The sequence below is a fragment of the Triticum urartu genome, chromosome 4A (assembly GCF_056163025.1).
Source record: "Triticum urartu cultivar PI428250 chromosome 4A, HENAU_Tu73, whole genome shotgun sequence".
NCBI classification, from domain to species: domain Eukaryota; kingdom Viridiplantae; phylum Streptophyta; class Magnoliopsida; order Poales; family Poaceae; genus Triticum; species Triticum urartu.
In genome coordinates, this window is record NC_141876.1 from 376,096,212 (window position 1) to 376,121,980 (window position 25,769).

Here is a 25,769-nt window from a genome sequence, read left to right on the forward strand (position 1 = left end):
CACATAGGGAAGGTGAGAATCAATGCAGGTATATACAGAGATTCAGTTGTGTGCACCATAATATTCTAGATGTACAACTGGCCGATGTGATTGTCGTGTTTCACAGGAACTTACACGATCGAAAGATGTGGGAAAAGATGAATATCCGGTTGCCGAAGACAGTCAACAAGTTCTATACGTTGGCAGACAAGTGCAGACGTGCTGAGGAGGGGAGAAGGCTTCCCGGGGATCATGCTAGCGCCGAAGTTGATTAGGAGGATGTCGGCGCCGCCACCCTGAAAAACAAAGGCTGGAAGCGCAACAGAAAGCGCAAGGGCAATCCAGTTATGGTTGCGGAAGGATCCGTAACTCCTATCCCGCCAAGAAAACTAAAACAAAGAGCTTTGGCAAAGAAGTTGCTGCATGCGCTGATTGCCAGGAAGCCGTAGCTAGCGAGAAGACTGGCAAGTATGATAGGCCATATTGCAAGATCCATCGCACCAAGGGCCACGACTTTGAATATTAACTACAGGATGCTGCTAACTCGACACTACGATCAGAGACCCTATGACGAAACTGTGTGCGCTGCATAAATCGCAAATGGGGATGTAAAACCCCGTCAAAAGGATGCAAAACATTTGCGGTGGCCGATAAATCAAACACGGCTCAGATTTTAGCTACGTGTGCGATGCGGGCTATACAGTTCATCCATACGAACTGTTTGCCATTCGACAACACAATAGAAAGGGGCAGCCATATAAATGTGTGTGCGATATACGGCATAAATGTTCGCTCCGATGAAATGTTTGCTATGAGGGAATGGAAGATAAATGGCCAGCCAGATCAAGGTGTGTGTGATATATGGCATACGGTTCACTCGGACGAATTATTTTCAATTAAGGAAGATTACAGAAACGGTTCAACTAAATAAGATGTGTGTGATATGCGGCATACAGTTCACATAGATGAACTATTTGTGATGAGCCAAAATAACACAAATGATTCGTGTAAACAAGATGTATGTGATACACAGCAAACAACCCACTCGGATGAAATGTTTGCGATGAGAAATTATAAGACAGACGGTTACTATAGTTAGTTCTTGTGTGATTCTGTTTGTACAAAAACTTTGAAAAATGCAAACTAGTTGCTTGCGGTGGCTAGGAGTATCGCACATGATGCATCCATGAGTACTCGTGTGCGATGATTAGTAAGTTACACATATGTTTCCTTATGTTAACATGTGTGTGATAAATAACACATGTCACCACATACGGTATTCGCATTGTGTGTGTGCTCCACTTAGTCTTCCCGCACTCCACATGGGTGAATTGTAAAATCCATGCCTCTTCCCTCGTCGGCTTCCCGCCGCCAACTAATGGCTTACTGCATATAACACAGGCAGCAACGCACTGTTGCACACTACAAGAAATATGTCAACTTGCGACCATCACTATTCGTCACTGAAAGGTCATTGTTTTTCATTTGCGACCTTTTTGTGACCTAAAACAGAATGTCAAAAGCTGGCGGTCGTAAACTGAAATTAATGACCTTCTCACAGAGAAGGTCATGGAATTCCATGACCAAAACAAAAGGTCATTGATTCAATGTCCTTTTGTTTTGGTCGCTAGCTCTCTGCCCAGGCCACATTGGATCCGATGTGGCAATCTGACGTGGCAAAATTGCGACCAATTGAAAAGGTCATTGATAAGAATCATCCCGGTCCAATTCGGTGTAGTACATGGGCCGAGCCCAACAATTCAGCCTTTCTATATTTTTTCCTGTTAATTTTTTGTTGACTTCATGGGCCAAGCCCAACATTGCAGCCTTTTTATTTTTGGGTCGTGGCCTTTTTGTCTCAGCAGTTTCATTTTTCGTTTTTTATAAAATGGGTCAGGTGGGTCCCTGTTGTCAGGTTCTGGTAACTAGGTCCCATTTGTCATGTTCTGGTTAGTAGGTCCCATCTATTAGGCTCATAGTCTTCATATTTCAACTAGTATTTAAATTGGCAGACACGGAAAACACACATAATACTTCCAATGAGAGCAACCAGATCCTTACAAGTGTAATACGATGGCAATCACAGTAATGACTACAAGTGTAATACAGTACTTCACAATCTTTACAAGATCCTTACAAGCAATCACAAAACTGGCACCTGCTCCCGTCATGAACATGCCAAACTCATTGGACTACCATAGTCAGATGAACAACATGCCGAACTAGCTGGACAACCATAGTTAGGGCTGGGAACAAACAAAACGGCCTTCAAGAAAACAAACAACATGCCTTCCTCGGTTGCCCTGTTACATGAATCAGTAGAGAATAATCAAAAAAACTAGGGCAAATATATTATGAACTGACCATTCAAGAAAACGATAGTTATTTAGAATGATAACACAAATTGAGTTAGTACCATCCTTTTTGTTCTCCAGCTAGTTAAAATGAGATACTCTCATACAAGAAAATAGAGAAACAATATGAAAGCTAACACTAGGGATGCCATACTGAAAGAGCAAGCTATTTTGTATTTGAGAAACAAAAAATACACCAATAATTTTTCAGAAGGCAACTGAACTTCAGTGCACACATTTAGATAGAAACAAGGGCTTGAACTATATACATTAATTAGAATAGGATCGAAAAACACCAATGTAAGCGAGAATTGACAAGTACACTGTAGGATTCAATTCGTCTTCCCCGTATGTAACAACCAACAAACATCTAACATCATTATTTTACCGCACGAGACTGGCCCACAGCAATAGAACCACAAAATTTAAGCACGCAAGCACATTATAGCAAGTAGTAAAAGCACAAAATTTGAGCTTGCAAGCACATTATAGCACGTAGGGAAGTGGGAAGATGAACTAATTTAGATGCTAATTGATGACATACAGCACACCTCATCCACAACAATACACTTGTAAGACAGTTGGACAATGACACACGAATTTCCACAAACAATTCATGTTGACGATTAAGTTGTGTAATACATAGGGCAATTAGACTAGTGCGAACAAGAAGATAATTTACAAGTTACAAACTATAATAGCGCATGGCCAAATGTTCCAACCAAGATCAACTAGAGCATGCAAGAGATGGAGAGATCCACCACAGACTAAAACAAATTACAACAGACTAGACGTGCAGGTGCATATGCTTGTGAGCAGGAAAATAATGGTACATTCACAACTTCAGTTCAGGTAAATATCACCACATGTATCAGTATACAGGTAGCAATAGTATCATCGAGCATAGAGAAATAGCAGCTTGACCCATATGTCATAGCTCTTTAGAGAGAAAGATAGAGCAGGTTCAGCTAGCTATGTATTCATAGTTGAGAGCTAAGCAATTTGTTTGTTTATGCTATAATTGACAGACCTAGTACAAGAAACAAGCAAAGTGAAATAGTATTGACAAATTCGATGGCAATACAAGCTGATCTACTTAGCTAGTAGGTGACCATCAAATCCATGATGCAGCAGCAGGTGCAAATATGATATGATGTGAAGAAGAAGCTAGCTGGAGAGGTTGGGGATGAAACCAAAATTACAAACCATTGCCGGACCTCACACCACCACTGTTTTATCGTTTTATAAGCAACTAGAAACTATGCAGAGCAGAGCAGACCGGACAGTAAAAGAATTATCAAGCATGGCAAAACAGCAGCGTGGCCATCAACTCACAGCCCTGAAGAAAGAAAGAACCAATAGGGTCAGCTTCTTATTTATTCAGAATTGAGAGTTGAGCAATCATTAGAAAACTAAAGATACTGCTCAGCTAACTAAATAACACATGATTCAGTCACACGGTATAATTCTGACTATAATATAAGTAAGGAACTAAAGACACTACATACTTAGAACTCAAATGAAAGTGAGAATGATCTGTTTCTATGCAAACAGTCTGACTTTATTTGTTTATATTAGTAAAAACAAGTCTATCAGGTAAGATCAAGAACACTAATACTAACACAGACATATCTTCCTTTATGTGAATAAGTGTGCTTACTTCATTAATTAGTGGTAGTAATTGTTCCATGCTAATACGAGCACACGCCCTGGCCTATCAAAGTCTGGATCTAATTAAATCGCAGTATGGACGTGTCATATCACCAAGGCAAGTACTAGAAAATCTTTGCATCATTTTTCAGATAGATAAAAATGTAGTTTTACTCATCCTAACTAGCGTTGTGTAGCAGCGCTAGAGGAAAGTCGGCTGCTAGTATACTACATGGCGTGTCAAAAATGTTCGAAAGGCTAGTACGGTAGCAAAAATGAACTCTTCCCTCCAAGCAAAAATCACAAGCAATATGTATAATTTCAGGCAATGGTGTTTCTGTAGACTTTCACTTGTCACTATATTGTTGAATGGGAATCAATAAGAATCCATTTTAGTAAACACAAATTTTAAGTTGTTGCATGATCATGGACAAGTTTAAGTAAACACAAGTTTAATTTGCTGCATAATCATGGACAAGTCACACAAAATTTCAGTAAATTGTAGATGCTCAAAATTTCAGTAAACTTTGCATAATTTTGCATAAATATTACTATTGTTGGTCAGTGATTGTTTCTTAAAAGTGAAAAAGAAATATAATTTCATGCCAAACTGCTTGTAGTTTACACTATGCAAAAAATGACATTCAACATCCAATTCAAATTCAATGAAGTTTAACTGAATGTACAGTTTCACTATAGACCAGTTTATACAACCCCAAGGTCAGAAATTTACCTTAAATACAACCCCAAATGAACCAGTTCCAATAGTGACCTACCAGCATAAGAGTTGACAATAAGATTTCCCATTTCAAAATTTGCAAGGAGTACAAATTAAGTTCAATTTGCAAGGAAGAAAATTGAGTTCAGTTTGCTTGCTTGCAACCAAACTGTACAATTTCGGCGTACTACTTCTTGCAACCAAATTGTACAATTTCGGCGTACTACTTCTTGCGAGCAAACATACTATACATGAGGTCAAGCAAGAATTTAAGCTGCAAGGAGTAGAGCACAGATTCTGTAAGCAACTAGAACAACAGGAAGGTACTGAGCACATACAACTGGCTCTAGTATACCACCATGCATGAGCACTTGTTAATATTTATATTCATCACATCAACCTATAACCACCTATGCTTACAAATCAGAAAGAGCACATATATATTGAACAAAAGCAAGAGCCAAGGGCGGCCATTTCAAATTAAAAGAAATGGTGCATAAAAATCAGTGCATCTCACGGCCTCACAACATAAACTGGAACAATATGTTATACATATATCTATATTGCTTGATGTTTCATCATTGTTAATTGAGATAAAAATTCAAAAAGCACTGTCACCTAGTCTCTGAATCAGAACATCTTCAGTTCAGCAACAGGCTGTACGTATAGTATGAGCAACACAGGACAGTAAAAACAGTGAGCAAAAGCCAAATGAATTGCTTTATCTCCACCTAGTTCGTAACGAAGCATGGCACAAGAGATACATGTCATAATGCCTATATAAGATGCAAAAATATATGTGCATCTCATATCAGACTAAGAGCCAACGCTGCATAACAGTTCTGAACTTCTGCCAAAATTGAACACAACATGTACCAAGGAAAATAAACACTTGTAGATTCATATCACACTAACAGCCAACACTGCATAACAGTTCTGAACTACTGCCAGAACTGAACACAACATATACCAAGGAAAATCAACGCTTCTGAATTAACATCAGACTAACAGCTAGCAAACACCGCATAACAATTCTAAACTCCTGTCAAACTGAACAAAACATACACTGAAGGAAACAATCAGCAAACAAGATGAAAAGTGTAACAACCTGAGGTTCTGTCAACAGGATTACGTCTAACGCAAGTGCTCAGTCCTCTTCCATGCTTCGGAGCCATCGCTTGAACTATATCGGTGCCCGATTCACCATCGGAAGCACCAACCCCATCACCATGACGATTCATAGCGGAATCACGCGGCTTGAAACACCTCGCCCACGGATCCCCGGGCAGGCCTCGTGCACCAACATCACGCGGGCGAGGCACGTTCTTATTAGACCCGAGGTTATTAGAGGCTCCCTCTTGGAGCACCTTGAGCCCATGGCCACTACCCACATGGATCATGCTGTTGTCGGGAGTGGCGTGGTGGTGCTGCTGCTGCTGGCCACGGAGCTGCTGCATGAAGGACGCCTCCATGGAGCCGACGTAATGTTGTGGGTGTCGTTGGTCCATCCGGCCGACACCGGCCCCCCAACCTGATCACCCTGCTGAAGAAGAAGGTAGAAATCAGTTTAAGTTTTACAGGCACAAAATCACATCAAACAGTTGTCCGACAGTAATACTAGACATCCAGATGTCCAAATGGTTATATATAGCATACACGATCTATTTGCTTGGCTTTGTGCTACTTTTCTAGCCGAATCATCTGCTATCCATGGCGATTTGCAAGCTAATCAATCGAAGATGCTTTTGCAAGGGAATCGAAATAACAGCGGTTCACGTATGGATTAGAATAGATTATTACCTTGGCAACAGTGTCGGATGGGTGTTGAATCGTGGACACGTCCCCCATAGGATCGAACAGATGGACGGAACCCAAGCTCCCTCCTCCGCCCAGGAACTCCCGCCGGACGGCGACAGAGGTCAATCAAACAGTAGCAGAGGATATATAGCATCGATTTTCTCAGGGGGGGAATGCAGATCCTGGTTGTCCTCGTCCTCGTCATCGTTGTCGATGTCATCCATGGAGGTTGCCTGCCAGTTCAAATCCAACCTAAAAAGGGTATCAGACAAGGAAGTAGAGAGAGGATCGGGGCCGGGGAAGGAGAAGGGGAAGTAGAGACAAGGAAGTCGGCGTCGCGCTCGGCGTCCTTGCTGGCCTTGAGGTAGCGCGCGATGTGGCCAACGAGGAACTGGAGCCCGGCCTTGGACGACCGTGACACCGGCTTGGTCGCCTTCGCCTTGCCGCGGCCGGCGACGCCTTCGGTGGAACTCATCGCCGATTCGCCTTTGGGGGAGGTCCGGACGCGGTTGGCGACGACGAAGGAGAAGACGGTGAAGACGCGGCAGGAGCGGCACCTCCAGCGCGATGACCGGCCGCTCCAAGAACCGCTCGCAGTTGGTGGCGGCGGCCCGGTGGCTCAGCCAGATGCCACCGGGGGACGAAGGGGACGAGGGGGATCTGCATCGGGGGAGAGGGGGGAGGGAAAGAAAGAAAGGAGGCGGGGGGTGGATGGAAAACGAGGGAGAACAGAGTTAGGGTTTCGGCTCACGTGGGGTCGGTGGGGGAGGCGAGGGGTGAGGGCTGCCGTTGGAACCGGGAGGATCCAACGGTGTTTCGTGCATGATCCGCGTGTCTGGTCCACGGACCAATCAAAACGTAATACAATATTATGGCCAACAAAATTGGTCGCGATACTTTAAAAATAAGATATTAAAATCATGTAAACTATTTTATGATCACGAAAATCAATAAAATAAAAAACCTTATTATTGTGTCACCAATTGTGAACTAGCTTTCAGGAAAATAACAAACATGGAATGGCAAACAATGTTGTCTAAGGGAGTTTTATTTTCTTTGGACGAAAAAATTATTGTAAGCTATTTTATTTTCTTTGGACGAAAACAATGTTGCCTCGTAGTTTGCTCTTTATTTTTCCTAAAAATAATTTTAGGTACAAAAGTATATATTTAATCAGAAAAACATCAAAAGTTTTCCAAGATTTAACCACTAGCTAGGAACAGTCATGCCCGCCGTTTTGACCGCATTTTGAAACGGGCATGAAAAATTCAAAAAAAAAACAAAAAATGGAAAACCTTACCATTGTGTCATTATATGTTGCCAAGTTACCAGGAAAAATAATAAACTTGTAATATGATAATTATTTGAAAAAAGTGTTCTTAGAAACGAGCTATCATGTGTGGAGATCAATGGCTTTCAAGCCAGACGATCAATCTTATGGCCACATTTATGGCATAGTTTGTTCAAATGATATCATATTATGCACAAGGGTGCATATTGGAATGACAAACAATGTTGCCTAAGAAAGTTTTCATTTTCTTTGCACGAAAAAATCATTCTACATTTTCCGATTGCCCGAAATGAGTTTTTTTTGTGAAGGACCTACCATATGTTTGTTGCAAAATTGGACCAAATCAATTTTATAAAATACTAGGCCATATTTAATGCACAATTGACAAAATGGTTGGTTGCCAAAAGTTTTGATCCTCCTTTGGTGAAAACGACAAATTCCCGCCGATTCAGTAGGAACCGGGTCAAATTTGAACTGCAGCAGCCTCATCGTTTGCTCTTTATTTTTTCCAAAAATCATTTCTAGGTACATAAGTATTTATTTAATCAGAGAAACATCAAACGTTTTCCAAGATTCAACCACTAGCTAGGAACAGTCAAGCGCGCCATTTTGACCGCATTTGGAAACGGGCATAAAAAATTCAAAAAAAATCAAAACATTGGAAAACCTTCGCATTGTGTCATTATATGTGACCAAGTTTAAAAGAGTATTCTCGAAAATGAGCTATCATCTCTAAAGATTCATGGCTTCCAAGCCAAATGGTCAATCTTATGGCCACATTCATGGCATAGTTTGTTCAAATGATCTCATGTTGTGCACAAGGGTGGATATGGGAATGGAAAACAATGTTGCCTAAGGGAGTTTTCATTTTCTTTGGACGAAAAATCAATTTCCCATTTTTCGAGTGCCCAAAATGAGTTTTTTTTGTGAAGGACCTACCATATATTTGTTACAAAATTGTACAAAATCAATTTTCTAAAATACTAGGCCATATTTAATGCACAATTGACCAAATGGTTGGGTGTCAAAAGTTCTTATCAATCTCTCATGAAAAAGACATATATCTGCCGGCTTAGTAGGAAACGGGTCAAATTTGAACTGCGGCTGCCTCATAGTTTGCTATTTATTTTTTCAAAAAATCATTTCTAGGTACAAAAGTATCTATTTAATCAGAGAAACACCAAAAAAAATTCCAAGATTCAACCACTAGCTAGGAACGGTCATTCCCGACGTTTTGACAGGATTTTGAAACGGGCATAAAAATTCAAAAAAAAAATCAAAAATTGGAAAACCTTCGCATTGTGTCATTATATGTGATCAAGTTACCAGGAAAAATAATAAACTTGTAATACGACAATTCTTTTAAAAAAGTGTTCTCAGAAATGAGCTATCATCTCAGAAGATTCATGGCTTTCAAGCCAAATAGTCAATCTTTTGGCCATATTCATGGAATAATTTGTTCAAATGATCTCATATTATACACAAGGGTGTATATTGGAATGTCAAGCAATGTTGCCTAAGGGAGTTTTCATTTTCTTTGGACGAAAAATCAATTTTCCATTTTTCGAGTGCCCAAAATGAGTTTTTTGTGTGAAGGACCTACCATATATTTGTTGCAAAGTGGGACCAACTCATTTTTATAATATATTAGGCCATATTTAATGTACAATTTACAAAATGGTTGGTCGTCAAAAGTACCTATACACCTCTGGTGAAAAACACAAATTTCTGCCGATTCAACAGGAAGCGGGTCAAATTTGAACTGCAGCTGCCTCATAGTTTGCTCTTTATTTTTTCCAAAAATCATTTATAGGTACATGATTAGCTATTTAATCATAAATACATTGTTTGGTGGCGATACATTGAGGTTTGGATGGTGGCCCAGGGCCCCAACTCCAAAGCGCGTAGACTCGCATGCCCGCCGCGTGGTCACCGCATGACTGTGATGTTGCCACCCGTTCCTGGCGGCCTAGGCATGTCTAGTGGGTTGGGCACTCCCCTGATAGGTTTCAGGAAGGAGAAGGCAATAGACGAATCTCACGAGGAGACTAAACTAAGGTCAAACATGAAATAGCACCCAAGTGTTTGATTAGTGGTATGGGAAATGCGCATGGCCAATGGGCCTGAGTTTAGGCCGAGGATGATCATCTACAAAGGACACTATCTTGGAAAATTTGCAGCTCAAATGGAGAAGCCTAGCTGTCACTTTCTTTTCAATGTACCACACTGGACAGAAATATGAATGTTGAAGCCATGCTCACATGTATTGTTAGATGGGGCTCAAATTTTGTGGAGAGCTATGATTTGGGAATATAGAAGATGTGGCCAAAATTCAGCTCATTATGATATGCCTAGCTAGTACTTCCTTCACAACAGTTCGAGTTGAACAACAACTTTGGAAATTTGCTGAGGAAGATTTACCAAGCAAATGGAGTTGAATATTGTCATGAGGCAATGACTAGGATAGTAAAGAATGCTCAATTTTTTCTGGGAATTTTGGGAATGACAGAAAAATAGGTTGCTTCACAACCTAGGGCAAAAATTGACACATGGACATGACACATAGGCAAAACTGATGAGGTGGCGCCTAGTCATAGCAATCCACCGCAATTTACAAGGTTATGTCCATCTATATTGGTTGTGATTAGCTAGAAATAAGGCAGCGGATCAGTGATGTCTGCTTTATGACCATTTCGTGCAAGGAAATTACAACCTTTATGGCCAAAATGATCGGTATAGTTGAGGGTTTGGAGCCCCCCGAGCAGCTTTTGACCAATTGGTCTCAAATGGTCATAGATCTATGACCAATTCTTCCAGGGTCACTGACAGAAGGTCACTAGTTGACATATTTCTTGTAGTGGCGACACTCTGCGCAGATCTAGTCCTCAGCCATCTACTATTAGTTATTCCAAGCATGCCAGGCAACGACGAAAGCTTCGTCGTCGACCCCTACGTGTGTTACATCTTCGGCGAGGAGAACGAGCCAGAGCAGATCGGGGAGCAAGAGCTTCATCTTCTGGTGCAGGCACCATGGCCCATCGGCAGCGATATCGGCATGACAGTCCTTGGGCGCACAATCGACATATTGCAAAGGAAGTGTGATGAGCAGTGTGCCATCCACCGTGTAAAAGATCTAGAGCTGCTTGGCGGCATGATCGATGACCCACCCTAAGATCCGCTGTAACCAGTGCTCATCGAGAGCGCGATGCCCCACAAGGAATGGGGCAGAGGACCTTTGCGATTCAATCAAGACACAGCCAGCCCGTGGCTTCATCATTGCCCGTGGCGGCCGTGTAAACCTCGATCGCGATGATGTGGTGGCCAGGCTCGAGCGCATCCTTGGCGGAGTTGATGTCCGCGATGAATTAGAACATCACCAACGTGATATCTTGAGGATGCAGGTGATGTACATAATTTTCTACTAGGCGAGAGACATGGAAATGGAGCGGTTGTGCGGAGATATCAAGCTCTTTTGGAAGAGGCCCAGCAACCCCAAGAGCCTCCCAGCGCCAGTACATCCGTAGGCGGAGGCAAGTTGTAACACGTGGAATGAACATCCACAAGGGTGCTTTGCTGATCATGGAGTCCAAGAAGACCGTTGTCGGAAGGCCGCCAACTCAGCCTTTTAGCCTATATGTTACTATAATTGTATGCATATGTAGGTCATGATTGTTTTGGAAGTTGTCGCAAGTGGCATTTTAAATTGTCCTGAATATGTAAGACAATTATTAACCATTGCCATTGTAAATTTGCCTCAATGGCGAGCAGAGCGCGCGCAGGGACGCCAGAGCGGAGTGCGCCGCGGCCACCTCAATGGAGAGCAAAACGCGCGTGGACCGACGTGAGCAGAGCATGCTACGGCCGCCTCAACGGCGAGCAACCACGTGGTCAACCTTCTAGCACCCCGTGGGAGGTGCAACGGTGCATCCATCGGACACAATGGTGATATCTTGACCGTGTGTGATACTCGGCAGACACATACATGTATATCCGAGAACGCGGGCCTACATTTTGGGCTTCCGATGCGTGGCATACGGTTGCTCGATAAGAACTCTTTGTGATGAGATAGAACAACAGAAACAGGCTTTGTAGGCCTAGTACCATCTATAAATTTTGACCTTGTTTCTCGTCACATTGCTGACTACAATGCAGTAAGTAATTACAAATCTGTTCATGCCGATCAAACTAATATGTGTTCACACTTAGCACTGGGCTATAAAAACTACCCACTAAAAAATTACTTCATAGTTCCTCTCCTCATCTCCCACAAAACTGGTCTTTCCTATCAAGTGTTCCGCCATGACTGGTAGGAGGAGATTCGGGTGCACATATAACTAGGCAGCAAAGAACAAGGTCGCGGAAGCACTAGAGAGGTCCTGCCGCCAAGCGGAAGCCGCAACAGAGATGTCTCGACGTGACGCGGAGCCCTTGAACAAGCTCTCACGGGGACGCGAGGGCTCTCACAAGCGCACTCGCCGTGTCGGCGATCGTGACGAGCTCACATTGCTGAAGTCCTTGGCCGGTGAAGACGACATTCTCGTTGTCCTCATTAAGCAGTAGGAGCTGGTCGACGGCTTGATGAAGCTGCTCGAGTTCAGTGATGCCTCGGTTGAGAAGGCGACCGGCCTCATCGAGCAACTCAAGGGTGACAATGCGAAGCTTGTCAAGGTGCTCGTCGAGAAGGAGGAGGAGACCACCGATTGGGAGATGCTACATGAGTAGAGCAATGCCTCGGGGATGACGCTAACAGCGGTCGTCGAGGAACTGATGGGTGACTTGAGGAAGCTCCGGATAGAGCGCAAGCAGGAGCTAGAGGATGTCGTCGCCCGACGATCCATCGAGGAGTAGAGACAGTAGCGACCCAGATCGTTCTCTGCGATTTCCTTCTTCTCTTGCCGCCGGTCTTCCAGGCTTTGCTGCATCTGGCATTTTAAATTATCCGGAATATGTAAGAAAATTATTATCCGCGCCATTGTAAATTTGTCATCGTATTATCCGTTGCCTTATGTGGCATTTTAAATTAGGTCGGAATACAACTTGAAAACACGAACAAAGCAAATGCTAATGTTGAGCGGGTTCATGGGATCTCAAGCAAACACCCTCCGTCCAGGTGCTTTAATGAATTGCGTGTTAAACAGTAGCTCGGCCGCCATTAATGAAGAAGTTGTGAGTAAGGCGGGCGGCTGGTGGATAGAGGTTAAAGAGTTAGCTTCCGTAGGATCGAAAGTATGTCTAAAGGGGGGTAATTAGACTACTTGACCAAATAAAAATCTAGCCTTTTCCCAATTTTAAATCTTGGCAGATTTTAACAACTTAGCACAAGTCAAGTAATTAACCTACACATGAAACTCTAAGAGTATAGCAGCGGAATGTAAAACAATCGCATATGATGGTAAAGGGAGGAGTTTGAGGGAGCAAACGCAATGTAGACAAGGAGATTTTTGGCATGTGAGGGAGTCCTGGATTAGGGGGTATCCGGACAGCCGGATTATATCCTTTGACCAGACTGTTGGACTATGAAGATACAAGATTGAAGACTTCGTCCCGTGTCCGGATGTGACTCTCCTTGGCGTGGAAGGTAAGCTTGGCAATACGGATATATATATCTCCTTCCTTGTAACCGACTCTGTGTAACCCTAGCCCCCTCCGGTGTCTATATAAACCTAAGGGTTTAGTCCGTAGGACCAACAACAACAATCATACCATAGGCTAGCTTCTAGGGTTTAGCCTCTTCGATCTCGTGGTAGATCAACTCTTGTAATACTCATATCATCAAGATCAATCAAGCAGGAGTAGGGTTTTACCTCCATCGAGAGGGCCCAAACCTAGCTAAAAACATCGTGTCCCCCGTATCCTGTTACCATCCGCCTAGACGCACAGTTCGGGACCCCCTACCCGAGATCCGCCGGTTTTGACACCGACATTGGTGCTTTCATTGAGAGTTCCTCTGTGTCCTCATCGTTATGCTTGATGGATCCTTCAATCATCGATAGCCATGCAGTCCAGGGTGAGACTTTTCTCCCCGGATAGATCTTTGTATTCGGAGGCTTCGCACTGCGGGCCAACTTGCTCGGCCATATGGAGCGGATCGAGAGCTATGCCCCTGGCCATCAGGTCAGATTTGGAAACTTGAACTACACAGCCGACATCCACGGAGACTTGATCATTGACAGATTCGAGCCCTTGCCGAGTGCGCCGCACGGTCATGATGAGCATGATTTAGCTCTACCATCGGACAGTGTTCAGGAGATCGCACCGGCGACCGCTCCGACCATCAATTCAGAGCCAGTTGCGCCATCCAAGGACGGGTGGATAGACCCCGCCATGGAGGCCGCATTTTCAGCGGCGATCGATCCAAATACCGACCTTACCCTTCACGGGAGCCGTGACGCCGAACTGCTGGATTCTTCCCCGGCAATGGACTCCGAACCGCCTGCGCCCGTGCCTATCGAATCCAACTGGGCGCCGATCATGGAGTTCACCTCCGCGAATATCCTTCAACACTCGCCCTTTGGCGACATACTGAACTCATTAAGGTCTCTCTCCTTGTGAGGAGAGTCCTGGCCAAACTATGGCCGGCCAGATCGGGATGCGAACAATGAAGAAATTCGCCGCCCACCCACCACCCACTTAGTAGCCACTATCGACGATTTGACCGACATGCTCGCCTTCGACTCCGAAGACACCGACGGTATGGACGACAATGTAGGAGACGAACAGGAGCCACTGCCCACAGGGCGCTGGACGCCCACTTCATCATATGATGTATACATGGTGGACACACCCAAAGAAAACAATGACAAGGAACGGAAAGACGCAGCGAAGGATCGTTCCCTCGAGAAGCAGTCAAAGTGGCGGCGTAAGCGCCGCTCCAAATACCGCCTCGGCAGAAACAATGATCATATAGACCCAGCAATAGGCAGGGTGAGCTAGCAGACGACAAACACGGCATTGAACCACCGTCCGACCATGGCAACACGGAGAATCAAATAGAACAACCCGACTCCAGCGAAGATAACAATCCGGATGACATCACACCGGACAGGCACACAGAGCAACAGAATACCCATCAAAGGCTTGTTGCCACTGCGAGGAGTCTGAAAAAGCAGAAGCAAAGGCTCAGGGCTGCACAAGACACACTCAGAATTAGATGGAGTAAAGTAACACTCAGAATTAGACACACTCAGGGTGTCAAAACCGGCGGATCTCGGGTAGGGGGTCCCGAACTGTGCGTCTAGGCCGGATGGTAACAGGAGGCAGGGGACACGATGTTTTACCCAGGTGCGGCTCTCTTGATGGAGGTAAAATCCTACGTCCTGCTTGATTGATATTGATGATATGGGTAGTATAAGAGTGGATCTACCATGAGATCAGAGAGGCTAAACACTAGAAGCTAGCCTAAGGTATGATTGTATGTTGTGGTTGTTGTCCTACGGACTAAAACCCTTCGGTTTATAAAGACACCGGAGAGGGTTAGGGTTACACAAGGTCGGTTACAAAGGAGGAGATTGTGATGCCCCGAGACCGATGTGCCAGGTGTCCTCCGCTTATTTGCTGTTGTTGGCTTGTCATTTGCTTGCATGTTGCATCTTGTCATGTCATCATTGCATTGCATCATCATGTTTTAAAACTTGCATCCGTCCCGGTCTCCTCATTCCGTCCATTGTCCATTCCGAGCCCAGACACACTTGCATGTGCCCGCGGCACGTCCGGATATTATTTTAGAAGTGGCCGGAAAATGTTCTCGGAATGGGATGAAAGTTGGCGTGCGGTGTTATTTTGTTGTAGGTAGGCCGCCTGCCAAGTTTCATCGCATTCGGAGTTCGTTTGATAGCCCAACGGATAACTATAGCGACATTATAGTTGGTCTAACGTCGGACGTTTTCGGTCTCCGGAAACAGACGCCGGGCCCTCTCTCTCTCTTCTCCCCCTCGCAGTCTCGCCACAGCCCACCTAGCCCATCCTCCTTCCCCTCTTCGCTTCCGGAGTTGTCCGATGCGACCGCATAGTCCGAAACCCTCTCTGCACAGTGCATCGAACCCCTCACGTGAGCGTCCGAAAGTAGTCCTGGACCCGACCCGAGCAGTCATCACCGTCGTGTCCGGATCATCCCCAAACGTCTACAAAACATCACCATTTTCTTATTTGGACTCCCTAGCCTATTTTTCCCGACCGTCCGATTACGATCGGAGGGACGGATTAGCCCGTAAACTCCCCCTCTTTTCCTTATCTATATATCCTCCCTAGTCTAAATATGGTCCAAACCCTAGACCAACTCCCTAAAATCCCTCCACCCCGCCGCCAGACCAGATCCACCTCGGGATCCCCCTCCTTGTTTTTCCTCCACCCACCAACCAGCCACTCCCTCCTCCCGATCTGCCTCCGTGCCTCCTCTCCCTCCTCGGCACGATCCCGAATGGAACACGAGCACCTTCGCGCGCACCCCCTGCATCATCCTCGCCACCAAGCTCCGTGCATCGGCTTCCCCGTGCGCCGCAGGAGACCAGTGCCACCGCCAGGCCATTGCCCTCTCCCTGCTCCCCGTGCTCCCTCCTTTCTCTTCTTCCCCGTCCTCACTCCTCACCATCTACTCCCTCTCGCCTCTATCTACAGGAAGCCATCAGGACGCCGCCGCCATGGATGGGTGAGGCCCGCGCCGAGCCGCAAGCCCCTGCACCGCCCGGATCACTTGCGACCTTGGGAGTCCCCTGCTTCGTCCTCGCCGCCGTTGGTGCTCCGGTCGCCGCCGCCATGGCCTCCAGCTCCGCCCGTACGCCTGCCTCGCGAACTGCAGCGCCGCCATGCCTCGACTGCCCGGATCCGCCACCGCACCATCCTGGAGCCCCGCCAAGTCCCTGGAACCGCCCCGCCGAGCCACCTAGCGCCTCCACAGCTAGACCCCGCCGGATCCACCTCGGGTGCCCGCTGCCGAGCCTCCTTGCGCCAAGTCCCTGCGTCGCTCCCGCCTGCTTCGTTCACGCGAGGGAAACAAGCGCCTCGCCGCACCCGTTGACCGCATCGCTCCCCTGCTTCCTCTTCGCGTTCGAGGCCCAGCGCCCTCCTATGTTTTGCCGTCGTCGTGGGCCACCAGATCTGCCGGCCTTTTCCACTGACCGGGTCCAGCCCATGGAGAGGCCACCCCGCCGAAGCCCCTTTGTTTTTTTCCTGTTGTTGGGCCAACAGATTTGGCCCGAGGTGTCTTTTTTTTCCGCTGCAAATTTGTCTAATTTCCAGAGATGATTGTTTTACAGAAAAGTCCCTGTTCTTCATGCATTTAATAACTTCACAACTGTGCATCGGAATAAAATGTTTTATATATGAAACTTGGTTAGAATTTTGTGTAGATTCATAATATCCAACTTTCATCCATGTTTAAAATGTTAAAATGATGTTTGCACATATTTTGCCTATTACCTTGTTAAAATGATTTAATTCATAACTAAATAACCATAACTCGGATTTTAATAAACCTTATATGTAAATGGGGTAGAAACATGCCTAGATTATCATGATGGCTTTACTTTGCATGTTTAACAACTCTAAAATTGTGTTTAGGACAGAACAGTACCGAACCTAATATATGCATATGGGGATTTACCGGAATTGTTGTTCGTTGCTTCCGGCCTCATTTAACCTTGACTAGATAGGTAGTTTTACTTTGCTTCACCCTCTTTCCATGTTTAACAACATTTAATATTGTTGGGTACATAAACGAGATCAAACTAAATAACTTGTCATGGTGTTCCGTCAATATGCAACTTGTTGCATATTGAGCTCCACTTAATTTGTAGGGTTGCTTGTGCACTTTCCCATGCCATGCTTCATTAAACCGGACATGCATCATACTTGATTGTGCATCATGCCATGTTCATGTCATGGTTGTTTACTATGTTGTTCTTCTTTCCGGTGTTGCTTATTCGAGTTGGTTCCGATAACGTCGCATTTGTGAGGAACCGTTCGACTACGTCTGTTTGTCTTCTTCATGGACTCGTTCTTCTTCCTTGCGGGATCTCAGGCAAGATGACCATACCCTCGAAATCACTTCTATTTTTGCTTGCTAGATGCTCGCTCTTTTGCTATGCCTATGTTGCCATACCTACCACTTGCTTTTCATGCCTCCCAAATTGCCATGTCAAACCTCTAACCCACCGGGTCCTAGCAAACCGTTGATTGGATATGTTACCGCTTTTGCTCAGCCCCTCTTATAGCGTTGTTAGTTGCAGGTGAAGATGAAGTTTGTTCCTTGTTGGAACATGGAGATGTAGTTCCTTGTTTGAACATGTTTACTTGTTGGGATATCACAATATCTCTTATTTAATTAATGCATCTATATACTTGGTAAAGGGTGGAACGCTCGGCCTTTTGCCTAGTGTTTTGTTCCACTCTTGCCGCCCTAGTTTTCTGTCATATCGGTGTTATGTTCCCGGATTTTGCGTTCCTTACGCGGTTGGGTAATAATGGGAACCCCTTGACAGTTCGCCTTGAATAAAACTCTTCCAGCAATGCCCAACTTTGGTTTTACCATTCGCCACATAGCCTCTTTTTCCCTTGGGTTCCGCGGACTCAAGGGTCATCTTTATTTAACTCCCCCGGGCCAGTGCTCCTCTGAGTGTTGGTCCAAACTAGAGTCCTATGCAGCGCCCCTCGGGGAAACTCGAGGTTTGGTTCTAGTTGTATGGAGAGCTCATCTGAGTGTGCCCTGAGAACGAGATATGTGCAGCTCCTATCGGGATTTGTCGGCACATTCGGGCGGTGTTGCTAGATTTGTTTTAACTTGTCGAAGTTGTCTTGTAGAAACGGGATGCCGAGTCTGATCGGAATGTCTCGGGAGAAGGTATATCCTTCATTGACCGTGAGAGCTTGTCATGGGCTAAGTTGGGACTCCCCTGCAGGGATTTGAACTTTCGAAAGCTGTGCCCGCAGTTATGGGCAGATGGGAATTTGTTAATGTCCGGTTGTAGATAACTTGAACCTTAACTTAATTAAAATGCATCAACCGCGTGCATAACCGTGATGGTCTCTTTCCGGCGGAGTCCGGGAAGTGAACACGGTGTTGGGGTAATGTTTGACGTAGGTTGTTCTAGGATCACTTCTTGATCATAGTTGTTCGACCGTTCTTTTGCCTGCTCTTCTCGCTCTCATTTGCGTATGTTAACCACCATAAATGCTAGTCGCTTGCTGCAGCTCCACCCCATACCGTTTACCCTTCCTATAAGCTTAAATAGTCTTGATCGCGAGGGTGTGAGATTGCTGAGTCCCCGTGACTCACAGATACTTCCAAAACCAGTTTGCATGTGCCGATGTTACCGAGCAGGTGACACAACCAAGCTCAAGGAGGAGCTCGATGAAGACCCTGTCCTTTGTGTTGTTTCATGCAAGTTGATCAGTAGTGGAGCCCAGTTGGGGTCGATCGGGGACCTTGTCGCATTTGGGGTTCTTCTTTTATTTTGGGTTCCGTAGTCGGACCTTGATTGTATCTGTTTGATGTAATGCTTTATTCATGTATTTGTGTGAAGTGGCGATTGTAAGCCAACTATGTATCTCTTTCCCTTATGTATTACATGGATTGTGTGAAGATTACCTCACTTGCGACATTGCTTTCAATGCGGTTATGCCTCTAAGTCATGCTTCGACACGTGGGAGATATAGCCGCATCGAGGGCGTTACAAGTTGGTAATCAGAGCCTTCCCCAACCTTAGGAGCCCCCCTGCTTGATCGAATTTGCTGACGAGTTGAGTCTAGAAAAAAAATGTTTTGAATCATTTAGGAATTATATATCGGAGAGTTTAGGAATTATTTTTACTCCCAGTCCCTTCATCGCTCTAGTAAGGCATCTTGACGTAGAGTTTTGACTCTTCTCTTCTCAAATTTCACTAAAAAAATTTAGGATCACGCGGGTATCTTGGAATCGTTCCGATGGATTTGTGACGAGAACATTTTTCTTGGTGCCTCCTGTCATTTAGGGGTTGTGGCAGTGTCCCGGGGAGTTGAGCTCCGAGGTGTTGTCGTCACAATTTTATCGTTGTAGTTCCGGAATACCTGAGTTTAGTTCGCCGACATCGAAAATCTCTTTTATGCAGTTGTTGGTGAGATAACCTTGACGCCACCCAGTACTGGGGCGGGAGTTCGGGAGTATTGCCATAACTTGTATAACGGATGCTTTTCGAAGGTTGAGGTAGATGATTTCCGAAGGTTTCTTGGTTATGTGTTGAAGGATGGATACAGTTGGATGTAGGATTTGCTAGTTTTGGGTGAGATATTATGCTTCGCCTGTATCCCCAACACCTGATTGCATAACCGGAAAATTTCGGGAGTTTATAAGTGGGAATTCAAGTAGCTCTTAGGATATCTTTCCGACAGATGTATGATATGAAATTGGGGTTCGACATCTAGTGGTCCGCCTATTCACGGTTGGTTTTACAGTGGTCTCGTTGTGTCTTAAAGAATCCTTGGCTATGCCGACTCTGGGACGCTTCGTATGTCATGTGCACTGCCTTGTACATGATAGTGCTGTACGATCGAGCCCGTGTAGGCCCCACCACAAAAACTTCAGACGAAATCTCTATCATATGTTTGTTCCGGCTTATTCTGCAAGCCAATCCTTTGTTTTGTTTTTTCAGTTGTGGTATTCAAGTTGCTTCAATGTCAAGTGTTGATTCCATACCTTTTCTAAGCGGTGTTCTCATATTTCTATGTGAATACTAATCCTTTCTCGATCATCGAGTCTGTCATGTCAATCCTTTTAACCGGTGTGTCTCTCTTCAAGTGGATCCGATCACTTCAACTTCCGCAAGATCAATTATCACTTCTTCTCAACAGTGTTTGTTTCATCCGTCTCCAAGTTGCCTTTGTTGTTCCCGCCCACCCACCCTTCTTCTTCGAGGACTCAGATTCTTTTTCAAGTATCCTTTTATTGATGTGAAGTCTCTCCATTATTTTTTCTGTCAATGTTCTTATCCGGTGGTTCTCATGAAGATTCTAACGGAGCTTCAAGTTCGTCATTCTCCGTTCTTTTTCTTCTCCGGTGGATTCTAGTCAAGTTTTGTTGATCATACCTTTTTCCTCGTTTCAATGCTTTCTCAAGCCGATGCACCTCATTATCATTCAACTTCTCGCTATTTATTATTCTAGATTGCTGAAGATATCTCGAAGATTCGTGCTTCCACTCTATATTTGTTCAAGCTCTTACGAGGATGTTCCCTCATTCAAGTCATTTAATTCAACTGGTGCTTTCTCTCTTTTGAATCGTTCAACTGTGTATCTTTTGAGTGGGCCCTAACCCACATGTCTTTTCCCCAGGATCTTACCTGACTCTTCTTATTTTTCCGGAGTTATAATCAAATTCTTTTTGAAGTTTGACATAAGAATGATTTATCATCAGTCATTTGTATTTCTCCAAGATCGGTTAAATTCTTTTCATAATTGGTTCAACCTTTCCATTTTTCATCCCGGAGTATCTCAACAATTTGGTGGTGTTTCTCATCGTCATTCTCAGATATTGAAGACCAAAGAAGAGTTTCTCTTTAATCTTGCTCCATTCTCTTCAAGATTCATGGTGCTAGCTTGTTGCCATCCTCTCATAATTATTTTTGATTGTGAGAATCTTTTTCACCCATCAGGATATATTCAAGGGTATTTTCAGTTCGATTATCCGGAGCCCATCATTTCAGAAGACTTGTTCATTCTTAGCTTTCAGCTCTCGTTCCCCAAATCTCACTGGTGCATCATTCAATATTCTTTAATCAGCGCATGATCTCATCGTTTCAGTTGTATCTAAATTCTCTCAAGTATCTTTGTTCATTTTCATTTCTTACGGTGGTTCTTCTAGGTTTCTCTTCCTTATCAATTTATTCATTGTCAATCCTACCGGTGGTTCAAAGAAGACCTTCCCAAGCTGGCGCTATATCTCTCTTAATCCTTGCTACGAGAATAAGTAGTGTGCCAAATCTGTTGATTGTCATCAATTTAATTGGTGAAGGATAAGCATAATGTAATTCTTATTCTTGTTTCATCCAAATGATTCAATTCCTTATTCCGGAGTGGTTCATCATACATATTCTTGGTTTCAAGTGCTCATCTTTCTTTCCCGGAGTTCCAAGCTCTCGCAATTATGTAATCATGGAGATCTATCTAAATCTTTACAAGGTTCCACCTTGTGTTTTCAACTACCCTTTCTTTCCGTTTGATCATTCTTTTGTTTAACGGAGTTCTTCACGGAGGTTCTACATGATGGGTCATCAAGGATTTAATTCCTTCATGAAGTGTTTTTTTAGATTCTTTTCAGAGGAGCTATACTTCAAGTATTCTTCATCTTGCATCCTGAAGTGCAATTCCTTCTACCGTATCATTTGAGGTGGCATTATGTCATTCTTAATAATTTGAATTCATGTTTCATGATTCACAAGTTGTTAAGAATGGGGTATTTTAAATCCATCAATCTCTTCATTGGAGTTATCTTGTGTCATGGCACACCTAAAGCGTTCCCTAAGGATTGTTGCTACTTATGGTGCTTATAAATGACCCAAGTTCTTCATTTATCCTCCCGGTGAAATAAGTTTCTCGTCTTCTTGTTCATATAAATGCAATCTTTTTCCGTGAGTGGCAAGTTGTCACCTCATATTTCTTGAGATGTTTTATATAAGCCCACAACAAGCTTACTCTTTTCGTTGTTGGTTTTCCAACAACTCCGTTCGACCCCTCTCCTAAGGTTGATTTTCAAGCTCAATTGTTGTGGTAGAAGTGGCATTTTCTTCTCAATTCTTTTATTCCAATGATCCATCTTCTATTCTTTCATTCCGGAGGCATTGTGATGTTGTTGTTTTCACCCATCGTCTCGTTTTGTCAAAGATCATGTTCTTTTCGTGCTTATCCTTTTTAACCGGAGTGTTGTGCCCTTTTACTCAAGTCCTTTTCATCCTATCAATTCTTGCATCACTTCTCAACCGGAGTGCTACCCGAATCGGTTCTTTCTTTTCCTCTTTTCCTAACGGAATGTTTGTCAACTTTGTTCATCTCCGTTATTTTCTTTTCTCGAAATAGCTTAACCTTTTCAAGGTTCTGTGGTTTCACTCGTTTGTCAAAGAAGCAACTTAGTTTTACCTTTTCTCTTCCTCTTCTGTTTGCCCTCCGGTGCCGTTCTAGATCTCGGGACGAGATCCTCTTGTAGTGGTGGAGTGTTGTGACGCCCCGAGACCGATGTGCCAGGTGTCCTCCGCTTATTTGCTGTTGTTGGCTTGTCATTTGCTTGAGTGTTGCATCTTTTCATGTCATCATTGCATTGCATCATCATGTTTTAAAACTTGCATCTGTCCCAGTCTCCTTGTCCCGTCCGTTGTCCGTTCTGAGCCCAGACACACTTGCACGCGCCCGCAGCACATCCGAATATTATTTTAGAAGTGGCCGGAAAATGTTCTCGGAATGGGATGAAAGTTGGTGTGCGGTGTTGTTTTGTTGTAGGTAGGCCGCCTGCCAAGTTTCATCACATTCGGAGTTCGTTTGATAGCCCAACGGATAACTATAGCGACATTATAGTCGGTCTAACGTCGGACGTTTTCGGTCTCCGGAAACAGATGCCGGGCCCTCTCTCTCTTCTCCCCCTCGCAGTCTCGCCACAGCCCACCTTGCCCATCCTCCTTCCCCTCTTCGCTTTCGGAGTTGTCCGATGCGACCGCATGGTCCGAAACCCTCTCTGCACAGTGCATCGAACCCCTCACGTGAGCGTCCGGAAGTTGTCCCGGACCCGACCCGAGCAGTCGTCACCGTCGTGTCCAGATCATCCCCAAACGTCTACAAAACATCACCGTTTTCTTATTTGGACTCCCTAGCCTATTTTTCCCGACCGTCTGATTACGATCGGAGGGACGGATTAGCCCCTAAACTCCCCCTCTTTTCCTTATATATATATCCTCCCTAGTCTAAATATGGTCCAAACCCTAGACCAACTCCCTAAAATTCCTCCACCCTGCCACCAGACCAGATCCACCTCGGGATCCCGCTCCTTGTTTTTCCTCCACCCACCAACCAGCCACTCCCTCCTCCCGATCTGCCTCCGTGCCTCCTCTCCCTCCTCGGCACGATCCCGAATGGAACACGAGCACCTTCGCGCGCACCCCCTGCATCGTCCTCGCCACCAAGCTCCGTGCATCGGCTTCCCCGTGCGCCGCAGGAGACCAGCGCCACCGCCAGGCCGTTGCCCTCTCCCTGCTCCCCGTGCTCCCTCCTTTCTCTTCTTCCCCGTCCTCACTCCTCACCATCTACAGGAAGCCACCAGGATGCCGCCCCCATGGATAGGTGAGCCCCGCGCCGAGCCGCAAGCCCCTGCACCGCCCGGATCACCTGCGACCTTGGGACTCCCCTGCTTCGTCCTCGCCGCCGTTGGTGCTCCGGTCGCCGCCGCCATGGCCTCCAGCTCCGCCCGTACGCCTGCCTCGCGAACTGCAGCGCCTCCACGCCTCGACTGCCCGGATTCGCCGCCGCACCATCCTGGAGCCTCGCCAAGTCCCTAGAACTGCCCCGCCGAGCCACCTAGCGCCTCCACAGCTAGACCCCGCCGGATCCACCTCGGGTGCCCGCTGCCGGGCCTCCTTGCGCCAAGTCCCTGCGTCGCTCCTGCCTGCTTCATTCACGCGAGGGAGACGAGCGCCTCGCCGCACCCGTTGACCGCATCGCTCCCCTGCTTCCTCTTCGCGTTCGAGGCCCAACGCCCTCCTCTGTTTTGCCGTCATCGTGGGCCACTAGATCTGCCGGCCTGTTCCACTGACCGGGTCGAGCCCATGGTGAGGCCACCCCGCCGAAGCCCCTCTGTTTTTCCTGTTGTTGGGCCAACAGATTCGGCCCGAGGTGTCTTTTTTTTCCGCTGCGAATTTGTCTAATTTCCAGAGATGACTGTTTTACAGAAAAGTCCCTGTTCTTCATGCATTTAATAACTTCACAACTGTGCATCGTATTAAAATGTTTTATATATGAAACTTGGTTAGAATTTTGTGTAGATTCATAATATCCAACTTTCATCCATGTTTAAAATGTTTAAAATGATGTTTGCACATATTTTGCCTATTACCTTGTTAAAATGATTTAATTCATAACTAAATAACCGTAACTCGGATTTTAATAAACCTTATATGTAAATGGGGTAGAAAAATGCCTAGATTATCATGATGGCTTTACTTTGCATGTTTAACAACTCTAAAATTGTGTTTAGGGAAGAATAGTACCGAACCTAATATATGCATATGGGGATTTATCGGAATTGTTGTTCGTTGCTTCCGGCCTCATTTAACCTTGACTAGATAGGTAGTTTTACTTTGCTTCACCCTCTTACCATGTTTAAAAACATTTAATATTGTTGGGTACCTAAACGAGATCAAACTAAATAACTTGTCGTGGTGTTCCGTCAATATGCAACTTGTTGCATATTGAGCTCCACTTAATTTGTAGGGTTTCTTGTGCACTTTGCCATGCCATGCTTCATTAAACCGGACATGCATCATACTTGATTGTGCATCATGCCATGTTCATGTTGTGGTTGTTTACTATGTTGTGCTTCTTTCCGGTGTTGCTTCTTCGGGTTGGTTCCGATAACGTCGCGTTTGTGAGGAACCGTTCGACTACGTCCGTTTGTCTTCTTCATGGACTCGTTCTTCGTCCTTGCAAGATCTCATGCAAGATGACCATACCCTCGAAATCACTTCTATCTTTGCTTGCTAGATGCTCGCTCTTTTGCTATGCCTATGCTGCGATACCTACCACTTGCTTTTCATGCCTCCCAAATTGCCATGTCAAACCTCTAACCCACCGGGTCCTAGCAACCCATTGATTGGCTTTGTTACCGCTTTTTCTCAGCCCCTCTTATAGCGTTGTTAGTTGCAGGTGAAGATGAAGTTTGTTCCTTGTTGGAACATGGAGATGTTGTTCCTTGTTGGAACATGTTTACTTGTTGGGATATCACAATATCTCTTATTTAATTAATGCATCTATATAA

General features: G+C 45.0%; 1 pseudogene across 1 annotated transcript; it reads right to left on the minus strand.

Annotated features, from left to right (window-relative positions):
- Positions 1-1,996: 1,996 nt before the first annotated feature.
- Positions 1,997-7,219, minus strand: LOC125528708 (uncharacterized; annotated as a pseudogene). Its single transcript, XR_015601183.1, has 3 exons — positions 6,502-7,219; positions 5,810-6,244; positions 1,997-2,282 (listed from the first exon to the last, which is right to left on the minus strand). The product of XR_015601183.1 is annotated as an uncharacterized LOC125528708 (transcript).
- Positions 7,220-25,769: the final 18,550 nt, after the last annotated feature.